At 44.8% G+C, this 14,607-nt stretch overlaps 1 protein-coding gene across 1 annotated transcript in view; it reads right to left on the bottom strand.

Annotated features, from left to right (window-relative positions):
- LOC311116541 (phosphatidylinositol 4,5-bisphosphate 3-kinase catalytic subunit beta isoform-like) overlaps positions 1-14,607 on the bottom strand; it is a gene marked incomplete at its 3' end in the record, with an annotated part of 57,425 nt that overhangs the window by 29,413 nt on the left and 13,405 nt on the right. Inside the window, exon 2 of the mRNA XM_084191625.1 lies at positions 6,655-6,734. The remainder of the gene's footprint in view (positions 1-6,654; positions 6,735-14,607) is intronic.

The raw sequence follows: 14,607 nt of genomic DNA, 5'->3' as shown, positions 1-14,607 counted from the left end.
CAATGAAGAGAGGGGGAGAGAATGAGGAGAGGAAACAGAGACAAAGAAGATAGAGATGGTGAGACATGATGTTAATATTTATATATATATACACATTTATCTCTGTGTGGATGCAGCAGGCTGCAGTGTTGGATGGGTTCAACTGGAGGCCCCACACCCCTCCAATGCCCATGTCATCCAATGTTAACATGGCTACTGGCAAACATACTGTCGAGTATAACACAGAAACACAGAAAGAGTGTGTATTAAACCATGGCAGGACGACACACACAGGAAGTCACCTTGGATTATCAACACATGCACTACAAAAAAGGCCAATGGTGTTGTAACAAAGCTACACCTACATTACAATCATAGGAGCTTTAATGAGAAAAGCTAATGTTATGCTAATTAACACATTCTTACTACAATTTCACTGTGTAAACACAATGAAATATTCATACTGTTGTACATACCACAGCCTGCCACCTTAAAGAAACGTCTTTGTTGGAGGATAAGTGGCTAATTGTCCTTTTATCCACTGCACTTTCTGTTTTTGTTTATGCATACATATGCATGACTACGTTTTTTGTTTTGTATCTCAAAACCCAATTTGAGTGGTCCACAATGTGGTTGACATTTCTTTACATTTGTATTATTGTAAATTTTTCCTTTCTCTACAAATTTTGTCATTGGGCTGAGAGAAAATGTGCAGTTTAAAAAATAATTTAATGTAATTCTACACATTTTGACATGGCTTCTGCCGTGTTCGTATTCTATCGGAGTGACTCAAACATAATAAAAAATCAATGGGAACCCCATGACTGTACATTTAGATCTAGGTGATTTTTAGTTCTCAAATCTCTTTTTCAATCATATTTTTGGGAATGGCGGCAACGATTTAGCAGCAGTGGTGCTAAATGGATATAGGGGAAAGACTGCACATACACTCACAACAAAGCTCACAATAACAAGCATCTCGTCTAACAAGGAGCTCTCCATTACAGAGAGTTTTAGACTTTTCACACCTTCCTCATGGAATGAGAGAGGGAGGGAGGTAGAGAGAGAGAGAGAGAAAGTGTGGGAGGGATTGGAGGACAGAGCGAGAGCGAGTGAGGGAGAGAAAGAAGAGGAAAGGGTAAAAGAGGAGTGCAGAGTAAGAGAAGAAACAGATACTTTTATTAAGCAATATTATTTCAGGATTCAAGTTGCAACATAGACAGGGAATCAGAGATAGAGGAAAGAGGAGAGAAAGTTGTTTATGGATGGAGGGAGAGAACAAGTGGAGGAGATAGAGGGTTAAATGGGGATAGATGGTCCTGGCAATGGAGGGAGAGAGAGAAAGGAGAGACAGAGAGAACAGAGAGAGGGGAAGAGAGAGATGGGAGTTACAATGTTTGCCTGTGGTGGGTGAGCTGGCTTGGGCCGAGTCTCTACAATAGTCCTCTGTCCCCGGTCAGTTCAATCGTCTGTGTGTGTGTGTCTGTGTGAGTGTGTGTGTGTGTGTGTCTGTGTGAGTGTGTGTGTGTGTGTGTGTGTGTGTGTGTGTGTGGGTGTGGGTGTGTGTGTGAGTGAGTGTGTGGGTGTGTGTGTGAGTGAGTGTGTGTGTCTTTCAGAGTGTCAGTGAAGGCAGTCCCGTGCCCCACCCCACACAAACACTGGCCTTGTGTCAACCCTGCCCCCACCCCTCACCCCCGTCACCTCAGTCAACTCGTCAGACCCGTTACATTCCCCGTGCAGGAAAAACAGTTAGGCCAGAAAAGCCCAACAGGCCATTACGACCCAGTAAAACACAAGGGCCACAGAGGTCACACGGCACTGGGGCCCACACTGGACTAGCGTCATTTGTGTCCTGTATGTGGTCTATTTTGGCATGGTGCTGTCGGACTCATCTTCTCCTGCTGCCACGCAAACACACTCACACCCAAGTATATCCATTTATATAGCAAACACAGGCTACACATACTGCATGCATTTTGTGGGCAGTGTGCACATAGCCTGTCTTCTCTTGAGAGCCAGGTCTGCCTACGGCGGCCTCTCAATAGCAAGGCTATGCTCACTGAGTCTGTACATAGTCCCTCTCTCTCCCTCCCTCCCCCTCGTTTTAGGCCACGCCCCATTCCCTGACTGTCAAATGAGCATCAAGCAGACGCTCACTGACAGTCAGTGGCTGCTATGGCCCTTCCTGTTTCGTTGTGATCGCGGTTAAGTTTTCACAGCATCGCGGGTTAAAACAGGTTCAGCTCTGTCCTCTATGACACAATCAGCTCATTTAACAAAAACAAAACATTGAGGAAGTACCCCTCTATGAGCAAATGTGGAAACTATGACGACCAAAGAGGAAATATGATGAGTGATATAGCCATGAGGAGGCTCAAGACAAGGGCTGCATGGTGATAGTTCAAAGTTCCTCAGCAGTCTACAGACATCCTCTCCTCTTATTCATATGCACTCATCTATAAAACAGGGTAGGTGAAAGAAATATGATGTCCAAAATTTAGCCTATTTGTCCGTCCCATTTTAACAGGAGAAATAGAGGAGAAACAGACAGAGACTGATACCTCTTTCAATCGAAGAATAGTAGGCTGAGGCAGGAACAGGGAAGTTGAGCTATCCTCTTTCAAAGCAACACTGTGATGATGAAGAGGTATTCTAATGTCACTGTCGAAACACAATGCTAGGAGTGTCTTCAAACCGGTCGTTGGCTCCAGACTAGCTATAAAGAAGTCCCAAACTGTCTCCGCTCCTGATAATGCTCAGACAGACTGAACTAGCAGAGACAGAGAACACCAGGAACAAACTTATAAAAATAACACCAAGCTGTCTTGAATGTAACACAATGTATGCACACACACACACACACACACACACACACACACTCGCCCTCTCTCCCGGTGTGTGTCTCTCTCAAACAAAGGCATTCACACGCACACACAGGCTCCAGGTGACTGTTGCCAGGGACACTGTGCTCTAGTAAGCACTACTTTAGTGTCCTTCCGTTAGTCTGTCTGTCGGTCTCTCTCAGTCTCAGTCTGTCTGTCCTTCCTTGCAGGTTGTAACTCTCCTTCACTCTGAGCTCTTATACATTTGCATTAAAACCAATTTCTGCAATCTGCACTGTTGCTGTTTTACATGCATTGAATGGAGTACAATAACATACATCAGCAATAGGTTCCCATATTATCACTACACTGTATATATAGTAATAGATCTACCATAGTCCTTTATAAAATACTGGCTAGTCTCACATGCAGTACAATAACCTTATGGGTAGTGGCCACACTGTAGTGACGTAATAATAATGTCTCCCGAGTGGCGCAGTGGTCTAAGGCACTGCATCGCAGTGCTAGCTGTGCCACTAGAGATCCTGGTTCGAATCCAGGCTCTGTCGTAGCCGGCCGCAACCGGGAGACCAATGGGGCGGCGCACAATTGGCCCAGCGTCGTCCAGGGTAGGGGAGGGAAAGGCCGGCAGGGAGGTAGCTCAGTTGGTAGAGCATGGCGTTTGCAACGCCAGGGTTGTGGGTTCGATTCACATGGGGTATGAAAATAAAAAGAATAATGTATGCACTAACTGTAAGTCGCTCTGGATAAGAGCGTCTGCTAAATGACGTAAATGTAAATAATACCACATCAAGAATAGGCACCACAGAAGGGTTTCCTAGGATTGTCTGTGGAACGGTTCATGGTAGCACGCCACATATCAACCAAAAGGCATCACAGAGAAAATAATAGAAATCAAAACACAGAAAAAAACAATTTCTGAGAGAAAACCAAGTTTGAGCTCCATTTCCGGGATTGGCCAGTGTCGTGCCATTCCACTTTAGCACTTGGACGGTCAAAAAAGGTTTGTTTCGGCGTCGTAACCATTCCTTGTGCTCCGGGGTGATGGCCGAGGTAGGAAGATGGGAAGAGCGACAGGATCAAAGAGACGGGCTGAACCAGAGATAATTGAATCATGGTCTTTTTCCACATTATTCTGAGTGGGAACAGATGAACAGAGCTCAGCTGAAGAGAGAGTGAGCAGGTTGGGAGAGAGAAAGAGAGCTTAGAGAGAGCGAGAGAGAGAAAGAGAGTGAGAGACAGAGACACAGAGAGAGAGAGAGAGAGAGAGAGAGAGAGAGAGAGAGAATGAATGATAAAGGGAGAGAAAAGAAGGTTGATGACATCTGCTCCTCATTCACTCAGCCTACGGAGTCCACTGGTTCCACTCACCCTTCGCCTTGACCTCTTTCTCCCCTCTCTCTCCAGATGAAATCGCTTTGACTAGTCTGGCCATCCGACAACCTGCCTGCTCGACCCCATCCCCTCCTCCCTTCTTCGGACCATCTCTGGAGACCTCCCATTCCTCATCCCTGACCACTGGCTGCGTCCCCTCTGACTTCAAAATGGCCACACTCGACCCCTCTGACGTAAAAAACTAGAGACCAGTATCCCTTCTTTCTTTTCAAAACACTTGTGTGCTGTCTCTGACCAACTCTCTTGCTATTTCTCTCAGAACAATCTTCTTGACCCTAACCAGTTAGGCTTCAGAGAATGCTCTCCTCTGTGTCACGGTGGCTCTCCACACTACCAAAGCGGACTCTCTCTCCTCTGTTCTCATCCTCCTAGATCTATCCGCTGCCTTCGACACTGTGAACCATCAGATCCTCCTCTCCACCCTCTCCAGGCTGGGCGTCCCAGGCTCCTGGATTGCATCCTACCTGGCAGGCCGCTCCTACCAGGTGATATGGACAGGATCTGAGTCTGCACCACATACTCTCACTACTGGTGTCCCCCAGGGCTCTGTTCTAGGCTCTCTCCTCTTCTCTCTATACACCGGCTCTGTCAAATCCTCACATGGTCTCTGCTATCATTGCTATGCGGATGACACTCAACTACTTTCCTCCTTCCTCCTTCTGACACCCAGGTGGCGACACGCATCTCTGTGTGCCTGGCAGATATCTCAGCTTGGATGTCGGCCCACCACTTCAAGCTCCAAGACCTCTCCATCATGGTTGACAACTCCACGGTGTCCCCCTCCCAGAGTGCAAAGAACCTTGGCGTGACCCTGGACAACACCCTGTCGTTCTTTGCAAACATCAAAGCAGTGACCCGCTCCTGTAAATTCATGCTCTACAATCTGTAGAGTACGACCTTTCCTCACACAGGAAGAGGTGTAGGTCCTAATCCATCCACTTGTCATCTCCCGTCTGGAGTCTGGACTACTGCAACTCGCTGTTGGCTGGGCTCCCCGCTAGTGCCATCAAACCCCTGCAACTTTTCCAGAACACTGCAGCCCGTCTGGTGTTCAACCTTCCCAAGTTCTCCCATGTCAACCTGCTCCTCTGCACACTCCACTGGCTTCCAGTCGAAGCTTGCATCCACTACAAGACCATGGTGCTTACCTACGGAGCAGCAAGAGGAACTGCTCCTCCCTACCTTCAGGCTAGCGCAAACCCTACACCCCAACCGGAGTACTCCGTTCTGCCACCTCTTGTCTTTTGGCCCTCTCACCCTTACGGGAGGGCAGCTCCAACTCATCCCAGTCAAAGCCCTTCTGGCACCCCAATGGTGGAACTTCAAGCTAGAACATCCATCTTCCCAAAACATCTGAAACCCCACCTCTTCAAAGAGTATCATACAGAATCCCGCAATTACTTGCCTTTTTTTACTTGCCTTTTGAGAACTAACACTTAACACTTGCCTTCCCCCCTACTAGCACTGAATTTGCTGATAGCTACTTTGAGGAAAAATGTCCTTACTATGTCTGAGATATGTGGTTGTCCCACCTAGCCATGTTAAGATGAATGAACTAACAAAGTCGCTCTGGATAAGAGTATCTGCTAAATGAAAAAAATTAACACAAAAAATTAAAACTTAAACACAAACAACGAGAATAATGGACAAGAGAATAGAAAAACTGACTTTACTGCCCACATGTTTGGCATTACATTACATATTTCTCTCTCAGACACAAAGCTCTTAGAGACATACCATTGCTTATTGAGTTCATTGGATTCAATAAATCTTGCTAGGAGCAAAGCAGAGGCACAGTCTGTCAGTCAGGCAATGCCACCATTTACTATAGAACACTACTTTGGTATGTATACACGCATCTCTATGTACACTGTACACACATAAGCACGCCACATACACCATGATGAGTCAGCCATAGCTCCATAGTCACAGACTCAGTCATAACCCCATGTTACTACAGAAGATCATATTTGTAGATCGTAGAACTCTGGAGGAGAGCCACTATAGTTTTCCATCCTGGTCTGAGGATTTAGAAAAACATGTAAACACAGGCCAGAACTAGGGATGGAGAACAGCAGAGCAGGGACTTACTTACTGGAGCAGTGAACTAGGCCAATATTTCAGGCTTTGTGGTTAGACAGCAAAGCGAAACCCCATGGTGGCTAGGCTATGTAGTGTTCACCCAGCAGCTTTTCCCAAACTATGCTGGCAGATTTCCAACATTCTCCGCCTGTCAGGACACTACCCTCCCAGATTCCAGCGCACTCAGCGCAATGCATTCCAGAACACGCACGCAAGCACACACATGCACAAACTCTCGCAGGTTTCCTTTACAATAATTTTGCATTTTGTATTTCCTTTACCATAATGTAGGTGAGAAAATCACCTAACTTCCCTTGGTGCTTTCCCTAAAGACACAAACACATGCAGGTCTTACCTACTGTCTCCTGGAGGCTCTTATTCCCTGTGGTGCTCCTCCATGCTGGGGGTGTCTGGGGAGGTGGAGGGACACTGCATCTGGGGGGGGACAACAACATCAGTGTGTGTGTGTGTGTGTGTGTGTGTGTGTGTGTGTGTGTGTGTGTGTGTGTGTGTGTGTGTGTGTGGTAGCTAGTGGGAGAAAGATATATATTTTTTTATAAGCCCTGTTTCACAGAATCTGATAGGACATGACTACTTTGCATGTGTGGTTTTTCCCTGGAGTGTGTGTGGGAGGATGCTTGAAAATAATGATCTTTGACTATGATTTTTCTTTTTTATCTATGGGAGGCGTTGTCACGACTTCGGCCGAGGCTGCCTCCCATCCTTGTTCGGGCAGGCTTCGGCGTTTTTTGTCACCGGAGTACTAACCACTGCCGCCCCAATCATCATCACAATTGTCTTGTCTCGTTATCACACACACCTGGTTCTAATCCCCTAATTAGTCTGTGTATAAGTGTTCCCTCTGCCCCCTTGTCCTTGTGGGTGATTGTTTATTGTGAAGGTTAGTGAAGCTCGGTGGAGCTTGTGTATTTTGTTAGAAGGGAGTATTTTCCCATGTGCCTTGTATTTTCCAGTGCACCTGTTTTGTGCCCTGGAGTGTGTTTGACGCAGTTCTGCGTAAACCTGTATTTTGCGGATTAAAGCCTGTTATTCTGTGATTTACCCTCCTGCTCCTGACTCCTTCAACACCACCTCATCACAGGTGTCAAATAAAGTTGTATTTGTCACATGCTTCGTAAACAACAGGTGTAGACTTACAGTGAAATGCTTACTTACGGGTCCTTTTCCAACAAAACAGAGTGAAAAATTAATTACAAAAGTATAATAATTACTACGAGAAATAGTGACACAAGTAAATAATGCACAGTGAATAACGAGTAAAAATAACATGGCTATATACAGGGAGCACCAGTACCGTCGATGTGTCGAGGAACAAGGTAATTGAGGTAGCTATGTACATATACATTATATACACAAAAGTATGTGAACACCCCTTCAAAATTAGTGGATTTGGCTATTTCAGCCACACCCGTTGCTGACAGATGTATAAAATCGAGCACACAGCCATGCAATGTCCATAGACAACCATTGGCAGTAGAATGGCCTTACTGAAGAGCTCAGTGACTTTCAACATGGCACCGTCATAGGATGGCACCTTTCCAACAAGTCAGTTCGTCAAATTTCTGCCCTGCTAGAGCTGCCCCGGTCAACTGTAAGTGCTGTTATTGTGAAGTGGAAACGTTTAGGAGCAACAATGGCTCAGCCGCAAAGTGGTAGGCCACAAAAGCTCACAGAACGGGACCGCCGAGTGCTGACGTGTGTAGTGCGTAAAGATCGTCTGTCCTCGGTTGCAACACTCACTACAGAGTTCCTGGAAGAATTTGATTAGCTATTTAGCAGTCTTGTTTAGCAGTCTTATGACTTGGGGGTAGAAGCTGTTCAAGGTCCTGTTAGTTCCAGACTTGGTGCACTGGTACCGCTTGCCGTGCGGTAGCAGAGAACAGTCTATGGCTTGGGTGGCTGGAGTCTTTGATAAAAATGACACCGCCTGGGATGCTCGGCCCCAGTGATGTACTGGGCTGTACTCATCACCCTCTGTAGCGCCTTGAGGTCGGGTGCATTGCAGTTTCCGTACCAAGCAAGGCCTCATGCCAAATCTTTTCAGCCTCTTGAAGGGGAAGAGGCGCTGTCGTGCCCTCTTCACAACTGTGGGTGTGTGTGGACCAAGGGTTGAAACCGGTTTAGGGAATAGAACTGAAAAATAATGAAATTATTTGAGGAACAGAACCCGAACCTGAAACGAAAGTGCTCTATACTGTTCCGGAACAGAACCGTTATTTTAAAAGCATGGGAACTTGTTAATAACGTTCCAGAAATGTTTATCCAGGTCAACAAAAATTGCAACAAAGCGCCTGTGCAAAGCCCTCACTCTGTCACTCAGAAACGTATTCCAGCATCTGCCTGCCAGCTGGAAATCTTTGCCAGTGTGCGTGTGTGTGTAGGCTACCTGCCCCTCCCCTCTGAAGCAGACATTACAAGTGTGGTTCAGAAATTAGGGAGAGATGTTTAATTAGAGAATGGATTCACTTTTATAATGCTACTTAAGGATACTATAGTTACAGTGGCTTGCGAAAGTATTCACCCCCCTTGGCATTTTTCCTATTTTGTTGCCTTACAACCTGGAATTAAATTTGATTTTTTTGGGGGGGGTTGTATCATTTGTTTACAAAACATGCCTACCACTTTGAAGATGCAACATTTTTTTTGTGTGTGAAACAAACAAGAAATTAGACAAAAAAAAACAGAAAACTTGAGCGTGCATAAGTATTCACCCCCCCAAAGTCAATACTTTGTAGAGCCACCTTTTGCAGCAATTACAGCTGCAATTCTCTTGGGGTATGTCTCTATACGCTTGGCACATCTAGACACTGGCAAAACTGCTCCAGCTCCTTCAAGTTGGATGGGTTCCGCTGGTGTACAGCAATCTTTAAGTCATACTACAGATTCTCAATTGGATTGAGGTCTGGGCCATTCCAAGACATTTAAATGTTTCCCCTTAAATATGATATGCCATTTAGCAGATTCTTTTATCCAAAGCGACTTACAGTCATGTGTGCATACATTTTTACGTATGGGTGGTCCCGGGGATCGAACCCACTACCCTGGCGTTACAAGCGCCATGCTCTACCACTTGAGCTACAGGAGGACCACTCAAGTGTTGCTTTAGCAGTATGCTTAGGGTCTTTGTCCTGCTGGAAGGTGAACCTCCGTCCCAGTCTCAAATCTCTGGAAGACTGAAACAGGTTTCCCTCAAGAATTTCCCTGTATTTAGTGCCATCCATCATTCCTTCAATTCTGACCAGTTTCCCAGTCCCTGCCGATGAAAAACATCCCCACAGCATGATGCTGCCACCACCAGCGATGGTGTTCTCGGGGTGATGAGAAGTGTTGGGTTTGTGCCAGACATAGCGTTTTTCTTGATGGCCAAAAAGCTCAATTGTCGTCTCATCTGACCAGAGTACCTTCTTCCATATGTTTGGGGAGTCTCCCACATGGCTTTTGGCGAACACCAAAATTGTTTGCTTATTTTTTTCTTTAAGCAATGGCTTTTTTTCTGGCCACCCTTCCGTAAAGCCCAGCTCTGTGGAGTGTACGGCTTAGAGTGGTCCTATGGACAGATACGCCAATCTCCGCTTTGGAGCTTTGCAGCTCCTTCAGGGTTATCTTTGGTCTCTTTGTTGCCTCTCTGATTAAGGCCTTCCTTGCCTGGTCCGTGAGTTTTGGTGGGTGGCCCTCTCTTGGCAGGTTTGTTGTGGTGCCATATTCTTTCAATTTTTTAATAATGGATTGAATGGTGCTCCGTGGGATTTTCAAAGTTTCTGATATTTTTTGTAACCCAACCCTGATCTGATCTGTACTTCTCCACAACTTTGTCCCTGACCTGTTTGGAGAGCTCATTGGTCTTCATGGTGCTGCTTGCTTGGTGGTGCCCCTTGCTTAGTGGTGTTGCAGACTCTGGGGCCTTTTAGAACAGGTGTATATATACACTGAGATCATGTGACAGATAATGTGACACTTAAATAAAGTCCACCTGTGTGCAATCTAACTAATTATGGACTTCTGAAGGTAATTGGTTGCATCAGATCTTATTTAGGGGCTTCATAGCAAAGGGGGTGAATACATATGCACGCACCACTTTTTCTTTCTTTATTTTTTAGAATTTTTTGAAAACAAGTTATGTTTTTAATTTCACTTCACCAATTTGGACTATTTTGTGTATGTCCATTACATGAAATCCAAATAAAAATCCATTTAAATTACAGGTTGTAATGCAACAAAATATGAAAAATGCCAAGGGGGATGAATACTTTTGCAAGGCACTGTATGTTTCACATTGGATTTATTAACTACAAAAAGGTAAGACTTGTTTTTAATATAGTGCTGCTCTGCACACACAAGCTTGCTAGCCACCTAGTGCTTCAAAGCAAGCTTGCTCAATTCTCTCTCCTCACCCGCAAAATGTCAGTTGCATCTCGCGCCCTACACTGTGACAGGCAGCACAGTGTGTGTGTTTGTCTTTCATTATGATTAAACCATGCTGTTACGGCAAAATACAACTTTCCTATACAAATTAAAATCGCTTAACCATCGATTTCAGAGATTTAAAAGTGAACGATATAAAAACAGGTACTTTTTTTCCCATTAGAACCAGTTCAGAACTTTATTTTGCTGGTTGGAACATTGGAACATAATTTTTTTTTAAATAATGCTTCCGTTGAGAATGAAACGGTTGAAAAATAATTTTGATTCCAACCCCTGGTGAGGACCATGTTAATTCGTTAGTGATGTGGACACAGAGGAACTTTAAGCTCTCGACCTGCTCCACTACAGCCCCATCGATCCGTTTCCTGTAGTCCACGATCAGCTCCTTTGTCTTACTGACGTTGAGGGAGAGGTTGTTGTCCTGGCACCACACTGCCAGGTATCTGACCTCCTGCCTCTAGGCTGCCTCATCGTCGTCGGTGATCAGGCCTACCACCGTCGTGTTGTCAGCAAACTTGACGATGGTGTTGGAGTTGTGCGCGGCCACGCAGTCATGTGTGAACAGGGAGTACAGGAAAGCACACACCCCTGAGAATCCTCACTGCCTACCCTCACTTCCTGTCAGGAAGTCCAGGATCCAGTCGCAGAGGGAGGTGTTCAGGCCCAGGATCCTGAGCTTGGAGGGGATTATGGTGTTGAATGCTGAGCTGTAGTCAATGAACAGTGTTCTTACATAGGCATTCCTTTTGTCCAGGTGGATGCAGGCAGTGTGGGGTGCAATAGATATTGTGTCATCTGTGGACCTGTTGTGGCAGTACACGAATTTGAGTGGGTCCAGGGTGTTTGGGATGATGGTGTTGTACATGTGACATTAAAACTTGAAACTGATGTGAGCCATGACCAGCCTTTTAAAGCATTTCATGGCTATAGATGTGAGTGCTACGGGGTGACAGTCATTTAGGCAGGTTATCTTGGCGTTCTTGGCCACGGGACTATGGTGGTCTGCTAGAAACAAGTTGGTATTACAGACTGGATTAGGGATAGGTTGAAAATGTCAGTGAAGACACTATCCATCTGGTCAGCGCATGCTCCAAGTACGCATCCTGGTATTCCGTCTGGCCACGCGGCCTTGCGAATGTTGACCTGCTTTAAAAGGTCTTACACACATCGGATACAGAGAGCAAGATCACACAGTCGGTGAGTGTTTGAGCGAGAAGGAATGAGAGGACAGAGAGATGATGTGGTCCTTCTTCTCTGTGAGTGTGAAACTGTATATGAACGGCCCTTCAAACCTCAAAGGGGCCCCTCTGTCCTTTCCATTCAAGAGAAGACAAGCACTACAACTCAGATATTTCTGCGGCTCACCCTCCCCCTCCCTCTCTCCAGTGAAGGTCGAGATGAATATCATATTTTAAATCACAGCTGAGGAGGCAGATTTCTTATTAGGGGTACTATAGCTCTAAGCACCATTGATATAGTGGTAGAGGCCTATTTATTCGCACCAAAGAAAATAAGTGAAAGACAAAACAGTACAGATAAAAAAAACTGGTAAAAACAGTGTGCAGGTGAGGTTGGAAGCCCAAAAGGGCTTACATGAAAACCACACCACAAACATACAGTACCAGTCAAACATTTGGACACACCTACTCATTCCAGTGTTTTTCTTTAAAAAAAAATTACATTGTAGAATAATAGTGAAGACATCAAAACTATGAAATAACACATATGGAATCACATAGTAACCAAAAAAAGTGTTAAACAAATCAAAATAGATTTTACATTTGAGATTCTTCAAAGTAGCCACCCTTTGCCTTGATGACAGCTTTGCACACTCTTGGCATTCTCTCAACCAGCTTCATGAGGTAGTCACCTGGAATGCATTTCAATTAACCGGTTTGCCTTGTTAAAAGTCAATTTGTGGAATTTCTTTCCTTCTTAATGCGTTTTAGCCAATCAGTTGTATTGTGACAAGGTAGGGGTCGTATACAGAAGATAGCTCTATTTGGTAAAAGACCAAGTCCATATTATGACAAGAACAGCTCAAATAAGCAAAGAGAAAAGACAGTCCATCATTACATTAAGACATGAAGGTCAGTCAATACGGAACATTTCAAGAACTTTGAAAGTTTCTTCAAGTGCAGTCGCAAAAACCATCAAGCGCTATGATGAAACTGGCTCTCATGAGGACCGCCACAGGAAAGGAAGACCCAGAGTTACCTCTGCTGCAGAGGATAAGTTCATTAGAGTTACCAGCCTCAGAAATTGCAGCCCAAATAAATGCTTCACAGAGTTCAAGTAACAGACACATCTCAACATCAACTGTTCAGATGAGACTGCGTGAATCAGGCCTTCATGGTCAAATTGCTGCAAAGAAACCACTACTAAAGGACACCAATAAGAAGAAGAGACTTGCTTGGGCCAAGAAACATGAGCAATGGACATTAGACCGGTGGAAATCTGTCCTTTGGTCTGATGAGTCCAAATTTGAGATTTTGGGTTCCAACCGCTGTGTCTTGGTGAGATGCAGAGTAGGTGAACGGATGATCTCTGCATGTGTGGTTTCCACCGTGAAGCATGGAGGAGGAAGTGTGATGGTGTGGGGGTGCTTTGCTGGTGACACTGTCAGTGATTCACTTAGAATTCAAGGCACACTTAACTAGCATGGCTACCACAGCATTCTGCACCGATACGCAATCCCATCTGGTTTGCACTTAGTGGGACTGTCATTTGTTTTTCAACAGGACAATGACCCAACATACCTCCAGGCTGTTTAAGGGCTATTTGACCAAGAAGGAGAGTGATGGAGTGCTGCATCAGATGACCTGGCCACCACAATCACCTGACCTCAACCCAATTGAGATGGTTTGGGATGAGTTGGCCCGCAGAGTGAAGGAATAGCAGCCAACAAGTGCTCAGCATATGTGGGAACTCCTTCAAGACTGTTGGAAAAGCATTCCAGGTGAAGCTGGTTGAGAGAATGCCAAGAGTGTGCAAAGCTGTCATCAAGGCAAAGGGTGGCTACTTTGAAGAATCTAAAATATAACATACATTTTGATTTGTTTAACACATTTTTGGTTACTACATGATTCCATATGTGTTATTTCATAGTTTTGATGTCTTCACTGTCATTCTACAATGTAGAAAATAGTAAAAAGAAAAGAAAAACCTTTGAATGAGTAGGTGTGTCCAAACCTGACTGGTACTGTAAGTACAAATAAAAAAGTGTATTCAATCAGTTAAACAAAGCATATTAATTATAATTGTACATAATATACTCAGTATGTACAGTGAAGGAAAAAAGTATTTGATCCCCTGCTGATTTTGTACGTTTGCCCACTGACAAAGAAATGATCAGTCTATAATTTTAATGGTAGGTTTATTTGAACAGTGAGAGACAGAATAACAAAACAAAAATCCAGAAAAACGCATGTCAAAAATGTTATAAATTGATTTGCATTTTAATGAGGGAAATAAGTATTTGACCCCCTCTCAATCAGAAAGGTTTCTGGCTCCCAGGTGTCTTTTATACAGGTAACGAGCTGAGATTAGGAGCACATTAGGAGTGCTCCTAATCTCAGCTTGTTAACTGTATAAAAGACACCTGTCCACAGAAGCAATCAATCAAATCAGATTCCAAACTCTCCACCATGGCCAAGACCAAAGAGCTCTCCAGGGATGTCAGGGACAAGATTGTAGACCTACACAAGGCTGGAATGGGCTACAAGACCATCGCCAAGCAGCTTGGTGCGAAGGTGACAACAGTTGGTGCGATTATTCGCAAATGGAAGAAACACAAAATAACTGTCAATCTCCCTCGGCCTGGGGCTCCATGCAAGATCTCACCTTGTGGAGTTACAATGATCAT

The sequence above is a fragment of the Coregonus lavaretus genome (assembly GCF_964263955.1).
Source record: "Coregonus lavaretus genome assembly, contig: HAP1_SCAFFOLD_2429, whole genome shotgun sequence".
NCBI lineage: Eukaryota > Metazoa > Chordata > Actinopteri > Salmoniformes > Salmonidae > Coregonus > Coregonus lavaretus.
Note: the sequence above shows the minus strand (reverse complement) of the source record. Positions and strands in the feature narration are given on the sequence as shown.